Source organism: Leptodactylus fuscus, chromosome 1 (genome assembly GCF_031893055.1).
Source record: "Leptodactylus fuscus isolate aLepFus1 chromosome 1, aLepFus1.hap2, whole genome shotgun sequence".
Classification (NCBI taxonomy): domain Eukaryota; kingdom Metazoa; phylum Chordata; class Amphibia; order Anura; family Leptodactylidae; genus Leptodactylus; species Leptodactylus fuscus.
The window spans coordinates 363,559,997-363,581,780 of NC_134265.1; positions in this window are offsets into that span (position 1 = coordinate 363,559,997).

Here is a 21,784-nt window from a genome sequence, read left to right on the forward strand (position 1 = left end):
TTATTGTCTTCATCAGTGTAATTTAATGTAATGAAGGGATCTGTATGTTCATTTACTATCATTGGTTCTATTTCTTCCCACACAGATTCATCAAAGAGTATTTTTGGGAGTTTCCTGAAACTTTTTACAAAATCTTTCACTTCAGAAAAAGATTGTGATGAAAGGTCAATGGCTAGACTTCCATGAAATTCTGGATACTGTTGTTCTGTAATGTAAGAATTAGAGGCCCATGATGGTGGAAGGATGAGAGTTCTGTCTGAAAATACCAATTCATAGTGTATCAGTAAATGAACTCCATCCACAGAAAACGTCCCGCACATTATAATGACCCTGACTTGTGGATTACTTAACATATGTGATATCTTCTCATTATATTGTTTATTCTCCTCTGTAAGTTTTATGGTGTAGGCCACACAGATCCCGCGCTCTCTCATGGACTTTCTCAGTATCTGCAGTTCTTTCTCTCCATTTTCATCATCTGATACTAAAATCCCAACCCAGGTCCAGCCAAAGTGCTCCAACAGTTCAGTGACCACCATATTGTGGATGTGGCTATTTTGGACTGTCCGGAAAACATGTGGATAGAGGAGTCTATCAGATAATGAGGGGTCGGTGGCTCCATAGCTGATCTGTACAAGACACAAGAGACAAAGATCATTCCTCACACAATATTTATAAACTGTGTGTTAGGATTGGGTCCTGTAGGTTGCACACAGCGCCACCTGCGGGTTAGTCTAACCATCCAGCTTTCACCTTACTGAGCATGCTCAGACGTATTGGAGCTGCTCACAAGCTAAGTACCATTTCTCCTCTACTGAGCATAAGCGGTGAGGTCATGGCCACCACCCTTATTGGGGAGGGACTTCCCTTTAAATAGTGTGAGCCGAGGCCCACCAGGTGCTCACACTTTGACTAAAATCTCCTCTAAGTCCACGGAGTGAATGACAGTAGTTTGCAGGGATAGGCTCCAGTACTCAGGCAGGTTGTCAGACTAGGCCTCTGTGTGGGGTTCCTCTGCTTCTCCTGGGTGCTGTTAGGTAGGGCCTGTAAACCCTGAACTGTTAGAGCTACATCAGGGCTAGGAGCGGTAGATGCCATTCCAGTTTGTAGATCTGCAGCAGGTATGGTCTCTGAGATAGCCTATGTGTACTGTCTGACTTCATGTATGGCTCCCAGCTGTGTGCGGGAGCATGAGTGTGTGATGTCTCCAAGCTGTGTGCCAGATCATGCAAACTCCCCTGGTAACTCCAAGCTGTGTGCAGGAGAATGTACTAAACTTCCGTGGTGGCCCCTAGCTGTCGCAGGGGTAAGTGTGTGTATTTGATGGCCTGGGGTGAGTGTTAACAATTGTCAGCCGTGTGTGTTTCACTTGTACTGGTGCACCTGGCCAGTGAGCTAAACTGGCAGGGTTTTAGTTGCACTTTGTTCACATGGAGTGTCGCACAGTACACACTGTTCACATTGTGTTCAGGCTGCAGTGTCTTTGCAGTAGTTCACATTGAGATCAGGCTGCAGTGTCTTTGCAGCTGTTCACATTAAGTACTGTGCTGCAGTGTCTTTGCAGTAGTTCACATTTCAGTTCAGACATACAGCAGCCCACCATTGGGCCTGTGGACCTCGCTGCAGTGTCTTGCAGCTAAGAGGTTCTGTAGTTTAAAAAATTATATATATATACACACACAGAACCGTAACACTGTGTAAGCCGATGGCTGTTCAGGTAATGGAGGGGGTGTACATCTCACCTAGACTACTAAGGTGGGTGAGATGAGAAAACTCCAGAAAGAACATTTCTCAGCAGATAATTGTCTGCTGAGTGTTATTTCAAAGTTCTGGTTACTGGGCTGGATTTTTAGGAATGGCAGGTAGGATTGGTAGTGGGACCTGTCATTCCACCCCCCTCCAGTCCACACTTTGGGGATATTCCGGCAGTGACTCCGCTGTTGAGTCTCCTCGTCAAGGAGGCTTAAGAAGTCAGCTCCAGCAGCAGACTGGGGGCAGAGCTTGGCTGTAGTACCCAGCAGAGAGGTCATATTTTTGGAGCTGTGTCCTGAGTGATTCTACTGGCTTTTGGATTTCTGTTATTCTAGGTGAGGTCACCTATTCTATGTTTAGTTAGAGCCGGGCAGAGATTTATTTTTTGTATTGTTTCCTTTTGTTTCTGTACTACCTTTTTGAGTGAAAATAAACTCTACCTTTGTTTTGGACTAAAGAAAGTGGACTTGTGTGTCTGTGCCACCCCACCTAGCAACCCAGGACCCTGACAACTGTCATTTTAGAACTGCACCCCAGGACACTGTCTGCATATGGTCCTATGAAGGGTTCTGCAGTTCAACATATTAACACATCCACATTATGTAAACAATTTTTCACATCAGCCAGAGGCCGGAAGAGGATGCCAGGGATTGTTGGATGTCACAACCATGCCCAGGAGAGGCAAAATAGTTATTACTGTTTATTTTCCCTAACATCCCCTGAGTATAATAGTGTTTTCTGTGTTTTTGTTCCGGCATCTCAGCACCTCACTGGAACGTCATATACTGAGCGTGTTATTGGTGTTTATGATCTGCCTGCTGCGGCGTTTCAGCAGCTGTTAAGCTGGCCTGCTGCTGAGCTCATTTCTCGAGCTGTGCCCGTGAGCGTTCCGGTATCTCAGCAGCTCACTCGGACACTATATAATGAGTGTGTTGTTGGCGCTGATGATCCCCGTCAGCTCCACTTGAGAAGAACTTTGTGACTTCTGGCTTCCTTCATAGCTCTCGTTTGCAACAAATTAGATTTTCTTTTTCCCCGGGATGTTGAAAATTGGCAAACTGCCAATTTAGATTAAAGGTGTTTACCCATGTCAGTTTGTGTACAATGCCTGGAGCAGATCAGATAATATGCAAATGCATGAACACTGAGGGTTAATGTGTGTTTACACAGAGCGATAACAGCCCTGGCTTTCTCAGAAGCTGAGATAAGAACAGTGTAATTTAGTATGCGAACATAAATTTATAAGTCATGAAGCCATGTCATATACTGGGATAAAAAGTAGCCTATATGTTAATCTAGGTTACAACACACAAACTTTTACATTTATAATATTAGTAGGATAGTTTGTCTCTTTGCATCAATTTAGTAAGAGATCAGCTCCATTACCTAGAGATGGGAGAACCTCTCAAAATTCAAAAACATTTTTGAGACTTGTCCACCTGTTTAATTTCAGACCAAAAAGAAACTAGACAATCTCACCCTGCATACGATTTATCAAAGTGTCCGAATCTGTTTGATAAATCTGGTGTATTCTTACACTGTCTAGTCTAGGTTTACACCTCCTATTAGTTGTTATTGCCACATTTATGATCCATTTTTGTCTCACAGAGGTGCAGGTTGGGTCATGTTAGGCCTCTTTCCTGTGAAGTCACATCAATTTCTCGCGACATGACACTCTCACAACTAATATCTAGGAGGAAATAAATGTCAGGTTGTGACTTGGTGCTGCGATGTCTCCAACTACATGACCATGCTTGGGATTCAGTGAGCTCCAGAAAACTGACAGCTCTGTCACTAATGTTTGAAGGTGAGGGGCTGGATTTTAGACGCTGGGGCAATGGGTGTGAATAAACCACTGGAATTCAATGAGAAAAAGCTGGGAACCAATCATTGTCTCCATATAATGTATATTGGTAACATCTAACCCCTATCATTCATACTACACACATCACTCATATATTCTGCTCCAATCATATTACACGTCTGCTATACACTAATAGACAATGCCGGAGTATCTAATACCTGAGGATATCCATATAGTCCAAGGATTTGTGCTGCAGGAATAGTGGTAGATGAGTGGTGGTCTCCAATGATACCGGCCAGCTGGCCATGCCCCCTACAGGAGTAGTTAGGTATCACCTTATCCGGACCAGACAGAAGATGTAATACACGGCTTACCGCCACGCGTCCATCTAAGCAGGAGTCGTAAACATGGTATCCCAGTGTAATATTGGGTAAAATGTCAGGATTCTGGTTGATTTCATTAATGACAAATATAAAAATTAGATAATGTATAATCCCCTGATGTTGTGGCCTGTAAATAGATGAAGATACATCCGGGTGAGGAACTGACTCCGCTCTACACCACCTCAGTAAGATGAGATAGTCCTGCTCATTTCTTACTAGCTTTACCATACACAATGTAGAGAAAAGTATGTGACCCCCTAGCTTTACCTTACACTCACATCTACTGTAACATATCAGATTGTGTCCAGTTGTAAGATGAGGAGGAAAGAAAAAGAAGAGTGAGAAGAACTAATGACAAAATACCTGAAGAGCTGACACAACCTGCTGGTGTGAACTGTGTCCTGTACAACAGGAGAATGATAAAAGCAGATCAATAAAAAGAAAGTGGCAACGGGGACATGATGTCTATGTAGGTCATGATGTAACCTCATCCATGAACGTGTAAGTAAACTTTCTGACAACTTGTGATTTTCTGGCAGTATTTGTGTCATTAATACCTTCTGTAATAGACTTTATAACACATTTTATCTCCTTTCTGTGTCATCGGCCTCTCTTTATTCTTCCCCTTCCTTCTGTAGGGGAAGGAATTTTCGGAGTGCAAGCAAAAGTGGGGGCGGTTCGAAGGTATAACGCAAGGGGGTGCACGTAGGAACGGAGGATTGTTCAGGGTCAGGTTCATTTACATATCGGTTTTACTGGTATGTAATAAAAACAGGGGGATCTTTTAAAAAAATAGTAGAAGCTCCTGAATAGCCTTTATAAAGGTTATTCAGGCATATGAATATCAAAAACACGTTATTCAAATGATAGAGCCCCTTTAATGAAAGAAAAACCCACAATGGTCACAATTACTTGAATCTGACAAAAGTAATAACAACCAAACTCTATACTGACAAGCCACAAAGCTTCTAAGAGAATGCCCTATGGATAAATGAGACAAAAATCTAACTTTCTAGCAAGGCATATCAGCTCTATGTTCACAGATGGAAAAATGAAGCTTATCTTGAAAATAACACTGTCCCTGCTGTGACACATGGAGGAGCTCTGTTATGTTCTGGGGCTGCTTTGCTGCATCTTTCACACGGTGTCTTGAATCTGTGCAGGGTACAATGAAATCTCAAGACTATCAAGGGAATCTAGAGAGAGATGTACAGCCCAGAGTCAGAAAGCTTGGTCTCAGTCACAGGTCATGGGTCCTGCAACAGGATAATGACCCAAAACACACAACTAAAAACACCCAAAAATGGCTAAGAGGAGAACATTGGACTATTCTGAAGTGGCCTTCTAGGATCCCCGACCTAAACCCTATTGAGCATCTTTGGAAGGAGCTAAAACATGACATCTGGAAAAGGCCCTTCAAACTCGAGACAATTGGAGCAGTTTGCTCATGAGGAGTAGCCAAAATCCCTGCTGAGAGGCGCAGAAGTCTCATTGACAGTTACAGGAATCGTCTGATCGCAGCGATTGCCTCAAAAGGTTGTGCAACAAAATACTAAGTTACGGGAACCGACATTTCTGTCCAGGCCGTGTCATGAGGTTTATTTAAAAAAAAAAAAAAAAATTCTGTTGAAGCAAAAAGCAATGTCTGACTTTCATTTGTTAATTTTCATAGAATTTTTATTTTTTATTACTTTTGTCAGATTCAAGTTATTTCTGTGACCATTGTGGGGTTTTCCTTCATTAAACGAGGGTACCGACAATTTTGTCCACGTGTGTATGATGGAACTTACAGAAAGTCGATAACCCTGGACCCCATAAACATCATGTATTACAGGTAATATTATGCATAGCCTGTACCATATGGAGAACTTCTCTTATGGACCATACATACATAAGTAGGACTTACTCTGAACACCATAGAGCTGGCACATTTATCTCTGGGATTTTTAGATCTTTTGTAGATTGATATAATGTCAGCAATCCGCCAATTATGAGATCCCCATCCCAGTAATATTTCTGTATACTATCTTCAATGTTCCTTAACTTCAGGTCACAAAATAGTTGTGTAAGAGGAAGCTGTGAAAGAAGTAACAGAATAAGGAAACTGTACATCTCCTTGTGGGAACAGGACAATGATGATGATGATGATAAGATGACATATATTCAATTCTCAGTAATATATAATAGATGTAAGCAGTGAGCCCAGCAGTGACACAGACAGCACGGCCCCCAGGATCAGGACATGCTATATGGTGACTGCTCTCATCTCCCCTCCTTTTATACAGTATGATGGGATAGATGTTACATTCTCTGCTCTCACCGCACATCATTCTGGATCTGCTCTCCGAGGATTGTGCTCTGAACTGTCCTTACTATAGAGACTTGTAGAAGAAATAACCAGTCTCAGCCGTTCTTGTGTTATAAAGAATATTCCACAGCCTTGTATAAAAAATTTGTCATCACTTATATTAACCCTTGACATCACTGAGGCTACAATCTACTGTTCATTGTTCCCTCTCATAAACATACACACAGGGGACAAATTTGTAGGATTATACATAAATCCTAAAATCTTTTACACACAAAATAGGATCCAGGATTTACACCAAACATTCCCCTACAGCAAGGGGTGACTTTATAAGATGATATTTATTATTAGAGATGAGCGAACAGTGTTCTATCGAACTCATGTTCGATCGGATATTAGGCTGTTCGGCATGTTCGAATCGAATCGAACACCGCGTGGTAAAGTGCGCCATTACTCGATTCCCCTCCCACCTTCCCTGGCGCCTTTTTTGCTCCAATAACAGCGCAGGGTAGGTGGGACAGGAACTACGACACCGGTGACGTTGAAAAAAGTAGGCAAAACCCATTGGCTGCCGAAAACATGTGACCTCTAATTTAAAAGAACAGCGCCGCCAGGCTTCGCGTCATTCTGAGCTTGCAATTCACCGGAGACGGAGGTTTCCGTCCAGTTAGCTAGGGCTTAGATTCTGGGTAGGCAGGGACAGGCTAGGATAGGAAGGAGAAGACAACCACAACAGCTCTTGTAAGAGCTAAATTCCAGGGAGAAGCTTGTCAGTGTAACGTGGCACTGACGGGCTCAATCGCCGCAACCCAGCTTTCCCAGGATCCTGAATGGAATACACTGACAGTGTATTCCCGTATACCCGATATATACCCCCGATACCCGTTCCAACGGTGTGCCCCCCCACCTTCACCCCAGAAATACCCTGCAAGTCCCCTAGCAATAGAATTGGGGCTATATACACCCACTATTTTTGCTACTGGTATATAGTGCCATTGTCTCACTGGGAATTCAAAGAATATATTGGGCTTACATATAACTTCAATTCCAGGGAGAAGCTTGTCAGTGTAACGTGGCACTGACGGGCTCAATCGCCGCAAACCAGCTTTCCCAGGATCCTGAATGGAACACACTGACAGTGTATTCCCGTATACCCCATATATACACCCCAAATCCCCGTTCCAACGGTGTGCCCCCCCACCTTCACCTCAGAAATACCCTGCAAGTCCCCTAGCAATAGAATTGGGGCTATATACACCCACTATTTTTGCTACTGGTATATAGTGCCATTGTCTCACTGGGAATTCAAAGAATATATTGGGGTTACGTGCACCCACAATTTTTGCTACTGGTATATAGTGCCATTGTCTGACTGGGAATTCAAAGAATATATTGGGGTTACAAATACCCTCATTTCTTGCTACTGGTATATAGTGCCATTGTCTGACTGGGAATTCAAAGAATATATTGGGGTTATAAATACCCTCATTTCTTGCTACTGGTATATAGTGCCATTGTCTGACTGGGAATTCAAAGAATATATTGGGGTTACGTGCACCCACAATTTTTGCTACTGGTATATAGTGCCATTGTCTGACTGGGAATTCAAAGAATATATTGGGGTTATAAATACCCTCATTTCTTGCTACTGGTATATAGTGCCATTGTCTGACTGGGAATTCAAAGAATATATTGGGGTTACAAATACCCTCATTTCTTGCTACTGCCATATAGTGCCAGTTTCTGACTGGTAATTCAAAGAATATATTGGGGTAACGTGCACCCACAATTTTTGCTACTGGTATATAGTGCCATTGATTGACTGGGAATTCAAAGAATATATTGGGGTTATAAATACCCTCATTTCTTGCTACTGGTATATAGTGCCATTGTCTGACTGGGAATTCAAAGAATATATTGGGGTTACGTGCACCCACAATTTTTGCTACTGGTATATAGTGCCAATTTCTAACTGGTAATTCAAAATGCGCAAGGCTCCCGGAAAGGGACGTGGACGAGGCCGTGGGCGAGGTCGGGGGAATGGTTCTGGGGAGCAAGGTAGCAGTGAAGCCACAGGGCGTCCCGTGCCTACTCCTGTGGGGCAGCAAGCATTGCGCCACTCCACAGTGCCAGGGTTGCTTGCCACATTAACTAAACTGCAGGGTACAAACCTTAGTAGGCCCGAGAACCAGGAACAGGTCTTGCAATGGCTGTCAGAGAACACTTACAGCACATTGTCCAGCAGCCAACAGTCACCCAACAGTCTTGTCCTCCTTCCTCCCAAAATTCCCAAGCTTCACAGAACAATAACCCCAACTGCCCCTGCTCCCCAGAGCTGTTCTCCGCTCCTTTCATTGTCCCTCAACCTGCCTCTCCACGTCACGATTCCACGAACCTAACAGAGGAGCATCTGTGTCCAGATGCTCAAACACTAGAGTCTCCTCCATCTCCGTTCGATTTGGTGGTGGATGACCAGCAACCCACCCTCATCGACGATGATGTGACGCAGTTGCCGTCAGGGCATCCAGTTGACCAGCGCATTGTGCGGGAGGAGGAGATGAGACAGGAGTTGGAAGAGGAAGTGGTGGATGATGAGGACACTGACCCGACCTGGACAGGGGGGATGTCAAGCGGGGAAAGTAGTGTGGATGTTGAGGCATGTGCAGCACCAAAAAGGGTAGCTAGAGGCAGAGGCAGAGGTCAGCAGCTTAGGCGAAGCCAGGCCACACCCGGAATCTCCCAAGATGTTCCAGTTCGTACCCAGCCCCGAAAAACTCCCACCTCGAGGGCACGTTTCTCGAAGGTGTGGAGTTTTTTCAAGGAATGCGCCGAGGACAGATATAGTGTTGTCTGCACAATTTGCCTCTCAAAATTGATTAGGGGCTCTGAGAAGAGCAACCTGTCCACCACTTCAATGCGCCGTCATTTGGAATCCAAGCACTGGAATCAGTGGCAGGCAGCAACGGCAGGACAAAGGCCGCCTGCCGTTCACGCCACTGCCACTGCCTCTGCCACTGCCTCTGCCACTGCCTCTGCCTCTGCCACTGCCACTGCTGACTGTGCTGGCGATGCACTCCAGAGGACGAGCCAGGACACCACTTCATCTGTCTCCGCCACTTTGTTGACTTCTCCCTCATCCTCCCCTGTTCCTGTCTTATCTCCTTCTCCTGCACCATCAAAGGCACCATCAGGCGCTTCTTTACAACAACCCACCATCTCTCAGACATTGGAGCGGCGGCAGAAATACACTGCTAACCACCCACACGCGCAAGCCTTGAACGTCAACATCGCTAAACTGCTGGCCCAGGAGATGTTGGCGTTCCGGCTTGTTGAAACTCCCGCCTTTCTGGACCTGATGGCAACTGCGGCACCTCGCTATGCCGTCCCTAGCCGTCACTACTTCTCCCGGTGTGCCGTCCCCACCTTGCACCAGCACGTGTCACTCAACATCAGGCGGGCCCTTAGTTCCGCGCTTTGCACAAAGGTCCACTTGACCACCGACGCGTGGACAAGTGCATGCGGACAGGGACGCTACATTTCACTGACGGCACACTGGGTGAATGTAGTTGAGGCTGGGACTGCTTCCCAAACTGGCCCGGTGTACCTCGTCTCCCCGCCTAACATTCCTGGCAGGGACTTGAGAAGAACACCCCCCTCCTCCTCTACCGCCTCCTCCTCCGCCACCGCCTCCTCCTCCGCCACCGCCTCCTCCTCCGCTGTTAGATTGACCCCAGCTACGAGTTGGAAACGTTGCAGCACTGGCGTTGGTAGACGTCAGCAGGCTGTGCTGAAGCTGATCAGCTTGGGGGACAGACAGCACACTGCCTCCGAGGTGAGGGATGCCCTCCTCGATGAGACGGCAATATGGTTTGAGCCGCTGCACCTGGGCCCAGGCATGGTCGTTTGTGATAACGGCCGGAACCTGGTAGCAGCTCTGGAGCTTGCCGGACTCCAACATGTTCCATGCCTGGCCCACGTCTTCAACCTAGTGGTGCAACGTTTCCTAAAGAGCTACCCCAATGTTCCAGAGCTACTGGTGAAAGTGCGGCGCATGTGCGCCCACTTTCGCAAGTCGACAGTAGCCGCTGCTAGCTTAAAATCTCTCCAGCAATGCCTGCATGTGCCACAACACCGGCTTTTGTGCGACGTCCCCACACGCTGGAACTCAACGTTTCAGATGTTGAATAGAGTGGTTGAGCAGCAGAGACCTTTGATGGAATACCAGCTACAAAACCCTAGGGTGTCACAAAGTCAGCTGCCTCAGTTTCACATCCATGAGTGGCCATGGATGAGAGACCTTTGTGACATCCTACGGGTCTTTGAGGAGTCCACAAGGAGGGTGAGCTCTGAGGATGCGATGGTGAGCCTTACAATCCCGCTCTTGTGTGTTCTGAGAGAATCCCTGATTGACATCAGGGATAACTCAGATCACACAGAGGAGTTAGGGATAGCATCCGATCCGTCACAGCTGGAGAGTAGGTCCACACATCTGTCCGCTTCACTGCGTTTAATGGAGGAGGAGGAGGAGGAGGAGGAGGAGGAGGAAGAAGAGTTGTCCGATGATGTGATGGTGATACAGGAGGCTTCCGGGCAACTTCGAATCGTCCCATTGTTGCAGCGCGGATGGGTAGACATGGAGGATGAGGAGGAAATGGAGATTGAACTTTCTGGTGGGGCCAGAGGAGTCATGCCAACTAACACTGTGGCAGACATGGCTGAGTTCATGTTGGGGTGCTTTACAACCGACAAGCGTATTGTCAAAATCATGGAGGACAACCAGTACTGGATCTTTGCTATCCTTGACCCCCAGTATAAAAACAACATCTAGTCTTTTATTCCGGTAGAGGGGAGGGCCAATCGCATCAATGCTTGCCACAGGCAATTGGTGCAGAATATGATGGAGATGTTTCCAGCATGTGACGTTGGCGGCAGGGAGGGCAGTTCCTCCAGTAGGCAACCAAGTTCTCACCGGTCCACACAAACGAGGGGCACACTGTCTAAGGTCTGGGACACCTTGATGGCACCCCCTCGCCAAAGTGCCGCCACGGAGGGTCCTAGTGTCACCAGGCGTGAGAAGTATAGGCGCATGTTGCGGGAATACCTTTCCGACCACAGCCCTGTCCTCTCCGACCCCTCTGCGCCCTACACGTATTGGGTGTCGAAGTTGGACCTGTGGCTTGAACTTGTCCTATATGCCTTGGAGGTGCTGTCCTGTCCTGCCGCCAGCGTCCTATCTGAGAAGGTGTTCAGTGCAGCCGGTGGCATCATCACTGACAAGCGCACCCGTCTGTCAGCTGAGAGTGCCGACCGGCTCACTTTGATAAAAATGAACCACCACTGGATAGAGCCTTCATTTTTGTGCCCACCTGTGTAAAGCACCCCAACATGAAACTCCATGTCTGTACTCAACCTCTCCAATTCCTCCGCATCCTCATACTCATCCACCATAAGCGTTGCACAATTCTGCTAATACTAGGCTCCCTCCACCCTGATTTCCCCCAACTCTGCTGGTTAGAGGCTCCCTCCACCCTGATTTCCCCCAACTCTGCTGGTTAGAGGCTCCCTCCACCCTGATTTCCACCAACTCTGCTGGTTAGAGGCTCCCTCCACCATGAATTGGTCCAAACTGGGCTGTTTAGAGGCTCCCTCCACCATGAATTGGTCCAAACTGGGGTTTTTAGAGGCTCCCTCCACCATGAATTGGTCCAAACTGGGCTGTTTATAGGCTCCCTCCACCATGAATTTGCCCAAACTGAGCTGTTTAGAGGATCCCTCCACCATGAATTGGTCCAAACTGGGGTTTTTAGAGGCTCCCTCCACCATGAATTGGTCCAAACTGGGGGTTTTTAGAGGCTCCCTCCACCATGAATTTGCCCAAACTGGGCTGTTTAGAGGCTCCCTCCATCATGAATTGGTCCAAACTGGGTTTTTAGAGGCTCCCTCCACCATGAATTGGTCCAAACTGGGGTTTTTAGAGGCTCCCTCCACCATGAATTGGTCCAAACTGGGGTTTTTAGAGGCTCCCTCCACCATGAATATGCCCAAACTGGGCTGTTTAGAGGCTCCCTCCATCATGAATTGGTCCAAACTGGGGTTTTTAGAGGCTCCCTCCACCATGAATTGGTCCAAACTGGGGTTTTTAGAGGCTCCCTCCACCATGAATTGGTCCAAACTGGGGTTTTTAGAGGCTCCCTCCACCATGAATTTGCCCAAACTGGGCTGTTTAGAGGCTCCCTCCACCATGAATTTGCCCAAACTGGGCTGTTTAGAGGCTCCCTCCACCATGAATTGGTCCAAACTGGGGTTTTTAGAGGCTCTCTCCACCATGAATTGGTCCAAACTGGGGTTTTTTAGAGGCTCCCTCCACCATGAATTTGCCCAAACTGGGCTGTTTAGAGGCTCCCTCCATCATGAATTGGTCCAAACTGGGGTTTTTAGAGGCTCCCTCCACCATGAATTGGTCCAAACTGGGGGTTTTAGAGGCTCCCTCCACCATGAATTGGTCCAAACTGGGGTTTTTAGAGGCTCCCTCCACCATGAATTTGCCCAAATTCTGCTGGTTAGAGGCTCAATCCACCCTGATTTTCAAAACAAATGTTGGTGCCAACCTCAACTTACTACAAGGGCCAAATTCACTGCTGGTGACAGGCTCTCCTCACTGCAAGTGCCAAATACACATGTTTCAAGGTGTTTTCCTACTGTCAGAGAGGTGGTATTGAGTGTGTAAAGTGTTTAGTTGTTAGGCTGTGATGTTGGGGTAATAGAGGGTCTTTGGTGTGTTAGATGCCCCCAGACATGCTTCCCCTGCTGTCCCAGTGTCATTCCAGAGGTGTTGGCATCATTTCCTGGGGTGTCATAGTGGACTTGGTGACCCTCCAGACACGGATTTGGGTTTCCCCCTTAACGAGTATCTGTTCCCCATAGACTATAATGGGGTTCGAAACCCGTTCGAACACACGAACATTGAGCGGCTGTTCGAATCGAATTTCGAACCTCGAACATTTTAGTGTTCGCTCATCTCTATTTATTATTCCCACCATACAAGAGGACATTCCCACTATGCACAGCTAGTTATACTATGCTGCTATGCCACTATGCCGCTATGCTGCTGCTCATTACTTATACCTGTGTGTTCAAGGTGGAACACAACAAGCCTTTTGCAGTGCAGTACAGCAAAAAACAGGGAATTATCACCCACTAAAATCTGCAGTTATCTGTCCTCAAGCCTTTTTCAATTAGATTATTATCTGGGGATTACTCACTGTTCATTCAAAGCATCACATTATAGGCCTTTAGTACTAATGTGTCAAAGCGAATGGAATACTTATCCAGTTATCTCTGCACCTATCTGTTTTAACATTTATTTAATAGTGTATATCAGTGGAGAAACAAATTAGGGACAATTTCACCATTTTGTTCCCAGTATAAATTTACAGGCCATTTCTCAGCATGCCGACAGGCTATGCACAGGGGAGGGCCACCGGCCTCAATGTTTTTGGCCAGACACAGTTCACAGCAGAGTAAGGTGTCATGGCAGCAGGGGTCACTTACAGAGGCCTGAGCATCCAGTGTTAGGTCGTAATTGTGTCTTGATAAGCAACTCATCAGTTATAGACTGGTTCAATCAGTCATCCACTTCATCTTCAGTCTCATCAACTACTCCCAGACAAGAGAAGTAGGTTCATTAGACACAACCCTTAACTGGCATTGCCCAGGAGCAAGTTGGCTACTGACTATCTGCACCATCGTCCATCCTCTCGCATATACAATCGAGGGAGCCCTGAGCACTCAACTTGCACTGGCAAGGAAGCTGTTGGAGGGGGGTGGGCAGGAGCAACATCAGCTCCATCAGCAGTAACCTGAGCCTAAAGTTGCTGATGAGTAACTTTCTTCACCTACATAGTGAAGAAGCACATCAGCAGCTAGACACAGCAGAACTTGAAAAAGCAGGTGGCTGAACCCGATGTGGAAGATTCATTGGACACATGGGCAGCCAAAGTGGATTTGTGGTCACAGCTGACTGAGTTTTCCCTGGAAAAGCTGTCCTACCGGTCAGTAGTGTGGCATCAGAGCAGATATTTAATGCGGTGGGGGCCATAGTTACCTAACAAAAACTTGCCTGTCCAACCAAAATTTGGAGAGACTGACCTTTGTGAAGATGAATCAGGCATGGATCAGCCAGAAATTCCACCCACTAATGCCTGATGCAGTAGATTAAATGATCCATGCTGCCTCATCGCACTCTGTCATTGGGTCACTGTATGGCTAACTATGGCTGCTAATAACACATTATATCACTTTTCTACTCAGTGGCCTCCCCACACCTTCACATTGCTGCTGCCATCTCCTCACACTGCCACTTGGTCACTGTATGGTCCCCTGTCATAGAGTGACCTAGTGGCAGAGTGTTTAGATTGCAGCAGAGTGAAAAGGCCATACAGTGACCCAGTGGCAGAGTGTAAAGGTTACAGCAGCCTTATGAGGCCATACAGTTACCTAGTGGTAGATTGTAAAGGTGACAGCAGCATGAAGAGGTCATATATTGATCCAATGCCAGAGTGTGAAGATTGCAATAGTGTAAGGAGGCAATATAGTAACCCAGTGGCAGAGATTGTAGGTTGCAGCAGCGTGAAGAGGCCATAAATTACCCAGTGGCAGAGTGGGTAGACTGCAGCAGTTGAGGAGGAAATACAGTCACCTGGTGACAGAGTGTAGTGATGGCTGCAGCCTTATAAGGCCATACAGTTACCCAGTGGCAAACTGTAGAGGTTGCAGCAGCATTATGATGCCATACAGTGATCCAGTGGTACAGTGGAGACATGGCAGCAGCATAAGGAGACCATATACAGTAGTGACCAAGTGGCAGAGTGGAGAGGCAGCAGCAGCATGTGGAGGTCATACATTGATTCAGTGGTCCAAAGTGAAGAAATTTTAGTATTCACTATACAGTATGTAGTCCAACAATTGTCGGACCCCATGCTGTGTAGTGATTAACCCCCCACACCGTTGTCCAATTACCTGCATAGCTGCAGCTCCCAGCTCTTCTTGGTCCTATCCTCTGTCCACTTGTTTTCAGAGTTTTCTGACGTCTCCCCGCCCACACTCTCCAGCCGCACTAAGCCCCGCCTACTCCCTGCATCTCTACAATACTAGTCTAGGGAGGTGGGGTCCTCTGTCCTCTTCAGAGCGCCCTGCCTCCATAGACTAGTATTGTAGAGATGCAGGGAGTAAGCAGGGCTTAGTAGGCGGGGCATCATTCACGTCTCCCCTCCCAGTTCCTGCCCACACTCTCCTAAGCCACGCCTTCTATATGATACTAGTCGGGGGACAGGGGGGCAGGGCGCTCTGAAGACTGGACAGAGGACCACACCGGACCAAGAAGAGGAGCTAGGAGCTGCAGTTAAGTGGATAATGGTGGGGGGAGGGGGTTAATCCGATACTGCACACTCAGCTCAACTACTCTGGAGTTCAGCTGAACGCACGGCCCGATGTAGCAGAGCTGGCAGATATAGCAGTCTGATGCAGCAGACTAACACAATCAGTCCTGCTGCATCAGACTGCTAACATCGGCCAGCTCTGCTATATCTCTGGTATTTCTGCACTACTCCCAACCATCCCTCCATCTACTCCTCCTGTCACACACATCTCATGTGTAGCAGAGCTCAGCACACACTCAGCTCTGCTACATATCTACAACAGAGTGTAGTGATGTGAGTGTGTGCTGAGCTCTGTTACACCAGAGATGTGTGTGACAGAAGGAGTAGATGGGGGGATGGTTGGGTGTAGCACGGCTAGCTCTGCTTCATCTCGCCATAGGAATGCATTGACCAGCGTTGATTGGCCGAATGCCATACAGAGTACAGCATTTGGCCAATCAACGCTGGTTCTGCTGGAGGAGGCGGAGTCTAAGATCGGTCTACAGCAGTCTCCATTCTGGTCCGATTTAGACTCCGCCTCCTCACAGACGAGCCTCCGGCAGACCCAGTGTTGATTGGCCGAATGCTGTACTTCTGTACAGCATTGACCAGACACGAAGATGTAACATAACTCCAGCAAAGTTTTATGGTCCCAGTACAAGGCTCCAGTACGTGAGTGCAGGAACACAGCCAGATGGTTATGGGCTCTGATAGACTTACAATAGTAGTCGTGTGGTTTATGGGGAATGTGTTTTATCCAAACCAACCCTTTGCATACTCAGATATGCTGACCCTGACATCTGCAGGTTTTACCCCACCTATAACTTGGGGTCACTTTTAGATTTCTTCCAGGGCCACTTTGAGTTCCCAATCCGTCCCTGCAGATAGGTCCATTATAATATCTAATATGTTAAGAAATCTTCCTACAGATGCCGACAGCTGCAGTAAGTGCCAAAGTGACGAATGGCCGAATGAGAAGAGAGACCGATGTCTGCCCAAAGTAATGGAATTCATCTCTTATAATGACACCATTGCTTCTGTATCTTCCTCCGTCTCGCTCTTTGGATGTCTTGTGACTGTCTCCATATTTAGAATATTTATTTCCTACCGGGACACTCCTATTGTTAGAGCTAATAACCGGAACCTGAGTTATCTCCTCCTGGTCTCCATCATCCTCAGCTTCCTCTCTGTCTTCTTGTTTCTTGGTCGTCCCAGTGATGTCACTTGTAGATTATGTGAAACCAGTTTTGGAGTCTTCTTCTCAGTCGCCGTCTCTTCACTTCTGGCCAAGACTGTTATGGTCTGTGTTGCTTTTAAGTCCACCAAGCCTGGAAGCCCCTGGAGACAATGGCTGAGTGTGAAGCTGCCCTATACCATAGTGTTGTTGTGTTCCTCCTTCCAGGTTGTCATCTGTGTTCTGTGGTTGTCTATTTCTCCCCCATTCCAGGACCTGGACACTCAGTCTTATCCTGAGAAGATCATCATTCAGTGTAATGAGGGCTCAGATCTCTGGTTCTACTCCATGTTGGGTTATATGGGGCTCCTGGCCGCTGTCAGCTTTCTTCTGGCTTTCATGGTGAGGACATTACCGGACAGTTTTAATGAGGCCAAGTACATCACCTTCAGCATTCTGCTGTTCTGTAGTGTCTGGAAGGCCATGATCCCGGCTTATCTGAGCACCAGAGGGAAATACATGGTGGCCGTGGAGATATTTGCAGTAATGGCTTCCAGTGCTGGACTTTTAGCTTGTGTGTTTTTCCCAAAATGTTCTATTATTTTATTTAGATCTGAAATGAACAGAAAAACTGATCTGCTGGGGAGAAGAAAGGAATGACTGTAATAATAGTAATAAATGATGGTGTGTAATGTGCCATGTGGTAACATAATGCCCCTCCCCCACACCACTATTATACACTGTGCTAGGCAGAATATCTCTGTATTATATTCTATTATAAAGCTTTTGCCCCTATACCCCTCTAGATGCTGCTGCAGTGATACATATGGGGGGGGGGGGGTAATAGTGACTTTAGTGTTGTTGCACTGCGGGGTCACAATCCTTAGTGCTGACCGTCCTGCAGATGATCGCACTACATGTGACGTCACACATTACACTGCCGGTAATATGTGAGGACTGAATGAATATACAATATACATAGACAATGTAGCATTCAGGCTCTGTGAATAGAATAATAAGGATGTTATGCCTTCCAGCAGATGACAATGCAAAAATAAAGGATTTTATTCCTTAAATGTAATTTTATGCAGCAAAATTAGTAACGCATAAAAAACATCATTAATTAGGTTTTGCCGTAATCATAACGAGCCAGAGAATAAAGAGAACATGTTACTTCTGCTGTATGGTGAATGGCAAAAAATGTTTTACAGCAATGTGAGATGTGATGGGGTTTTTTGGATCCCACCCAGAAATGGTGTCATTAAAAAGTGCATCTCACCCAGCAAAAACCGAGCCGAGAGAAATATAAAATATACAGCTTGTACAATGTAAAGGCAACCCCCCCCCCCCCAGATCACCAAATCTCTAGGACAAAACTGACTGCAGAAAGAAAGAAATGTATAAGCTGTGCGAGCGAATATCAGGGGGCCCCCAAAAGTAGAGATTACAAGAAAATATACCCCAGTACTGAACCCCTAGACTGCCCCCTACGCTCGTGTCATAGGGATTACTAGGAGAATAGTGTGGGGTTTGGTGTTGCCAGTGTACTCTGCACAGCCTATATATTCACTTCTGGAACAATAATGCTCTCTATTAATCTATCTAAATTTGATCCATAACAGATTTGTTTGAATCAGATTTCTGAATATAATAATGTCCGCCATATTGTTCATAGTTCCCAGATCTTTCTGTTTCTCTTAACATTTTATTGTTGCAAACGGAAATCTGTGAATGAATTTGCGTGTATCGAATTAACATGCGAAGATGAGACTCTGTTTGATATATGAAGCATTTATTCAGAAGATCACAGTTTGCACTTTTATTAATATGTGAGTGTATTCCTGTCTTCCCTTATATTGTTCTGTCCTATCCAGCGCCGCACCTCCCATGAGGCGACCTGAAGTGACTGCTTCAGGCGGCGCTAGGCCGGGGCCCCGGGGGAGGGCGGCATTTTTGCTGACCTAATCCAGTCCAGGACAGGCAGCCTGCCTGCTAAAGACGCTGGCTCTGCTCCGCCCTGCCCCCTCCGCTCAGCCCCGCCCCCTCCACTCAGCTTTCTGACGTCCGCCTCAGGCGGCACAAACCCTAGGTTCACCCCTGGTCCTATCGTTATGTTAATACATCAGCTGAAGAATAATGTGGATTTAATTAAACTTCCATCCGAGTGCAGACAGGAGGGGCCCTTGTTCTTAATCTTGTTTTTAATTAGTATATAGTTGGGGTTACAAGACAGCAGACTTAGCCATGATTAAGAGGATGTTTCCTCAAAACGCGTAGGCTGTCCATTCCACCCGTATCTGCACTCGGAGTTCTATGTATATCCTAACCATCTTTTATCGGAGTAAGTCTCCATAAATAAAACATGATTTTTTAACTTCAAGCAAGTTCCACGGTGTGCCGGATTACCCTTTCTTCTGTCGGAACATTTTAGCCCCCCCCCCCCCAATGTTACATTAATTTGTTTTCCAGAAATGAATTCATCATGAGATGTAGAAATTGAAAATGACATCAGTGACCAGTATTTTTTTTTTTTTTTTTCTTATGGTAGAGTTGGAAGGGACCTCAAGGGTCATCGGGTCCAACCCCCTGCAAGTGCAGGTTTTCCTAAATCATCCCAGCTATATGTTTATCCAGATTCCGCTTGAAGATTTCCATTGATGGAGCGCCCACCACCTCCCGTGGCAGCCTATTCCACTCTCTCACTCCCCTCACTGTCAGAAAGTTTTTCCTAATGTCTAATCTGTATCTCTTTCCCTTTAGTTTCATCCCATTGCTTCTCGTACTTCCTTGTGCTAATGAGAATAGGGGAGATCCCTCTGCACTGTGACTACCTTTCAGATATTTGTAGACTGCTATTAAATCTCCCCTCAGCCTTCTCTTCTGCAAACTAAACAATCCCAGTTATTTTAGCCGCTCCTCATAGGACATGGTTTGCAGACCTTCCACCATTTTGGTTGCTCTTCTCTGGACTTGCTCCAATATATCGATGTCTTTCTTGAATTGAGGCGCCCAGAACTGTACACAGTATTCCAGGTGTGGTCTGACCAGGGAAGAGGACAGCGGAATAATGACCTCTCTTGATCTAGATTCAATGCTTGTCTTAATACATCCCAGAATTTTATTCGCCTTTTTTGCAGCAGCACCGCACTGTTGGCTCATGTTGAATTTGTAATCTACTATTATGCCCAAGTCCTTTTCCCCTATGCTATCACTTAGTTCTATTCCTCCCATACTATATATGTTTTTTACATTTCTGTTACCCAGATGTAGAACTTTGCATTTGTCCCTGTTAAATACCATTTTGTTGGCCTCAGCCCATTGTTCCAGTGTGTCTAAGTCCTTTTGAATACACTCTCTCTCCTCTCTAGTGTTGGCTATTCCTCCTATCTTCGTATCATCTGCAAATTTTATGAGTTCCCCAATAATTCCATCGTCCAGATCATTTATAAAGATATTAAAAAGTACTGGGCCCAGAACAGAGCCCTGCGGCATCCCGCTTTTGACTTTCTTCCAGTTGGATGTGTAGCCATTTAGTATTACTCGTTGTGCCCGATCATTAAGCCAGTTGTGAATCCACCGAACTGATTTTTTGTCAAAGCCATACTTAATCATTTTTTCAATAAGAAGGTTATGTGATACTTTATCAAATGCCTTACTGAAGTCAAGATATACTATGTCCACGGCATTCCCTTGGTCCAACCATTCAGTGATTTTGTTGTAGAAGGAAATCAGGTTAGTCTGACAAGATTTATTGGTCCTAAAGCCGTGCTGGCTCTGGTTAATTAATGCCTTCCCATCCAGGTACCGAAGTAAATGTTCCTTGACAATTTGCTCAAAGATTTTTCCTGCTATCGAGGTCAGACTTACCGGCCTGTAATTTCCTGGATCGTCCCTTTTCCCCTTTTTGTAGATGGGGACAACATTTGCCCTTTTCCAATCTAAAGGGACCACTCCTGTTTCCCATGACTTACCGAAGATTATAGCAAGGGGTTCTGTTATTTCCTCTGCTATCTCTTTCAGGACTCTAGGGTGTAAATCATCTGGTCCTGGGGACTTGGTTTCCTGTAACTTGGCTAAGTGCTCTCTTACCAGACCTTTGCTTATAGTCAGCTTGGAGTCCTCCTTCCCCTCATCTCCATCACCATTAATGTCGATATTTCCATTAGTTTCTTGGGAGAAGACGGATACAAAATATGAATTTAGTAGCTCCACCTGCTGTTCCACCATGTTAACTGTTTCTCCTTTGTCATTCTTCAGGACTCCAATGGTATCTTTCACTTTTCTTTTGCTTTTAACATATCCCCAAAATCCTTTTACCTTACTCTTTGCCTCTTTTGCAAGCTTCAATTCGTGTTCAGCCTTAGCTCCTTTGATGCTTGTCTTGCAGAGTCTGCAGACTGCTGTGTACGCTTCCTTAGGTATAGTTCCCATCTTCCACTTTTTGTATGTTTCCTTTTTCCTTTTTAGCAGGTTATGTAATTTTTTGGTCATCCATCCTGATATTTTTAGGTGCTTCACATTTTTCTTCCTTCTAGGTATTGTTAGTTCCTGTGCTTTAATGATTTCCCTACGGAAGATTTCCCACCCTTCATGTGCATTTTTGTGCTTAAGAATTTTGCACCATGGAATTCTGCTAACCCTTGCCTTCAGGCTCTTGAAGTCTGCCCTGCTAAAGTCGAGCCTTGAAGTCTGTGCCTTCTCAGGTCTTCTTCTTCTTCTTGCAACCCCAAACTCAAGTATAGCATGATCGCTGAATCCCAGTGTCCCTGCTACCCGTAGTCCCTCAACCATGTGCTCTTTGTTGGTTAGGACTAGGTCCAAAATGGATGTTCCTCTCGTGTTTTCTTCTACTAGCTGGGCAATGAAGTTGTCTGCTAGAGAGGATAAAAATTTGATGGAGCCTTTACTTTTGGCTCTATGGGTTTCCCAATGAATGTCAGGGTAATT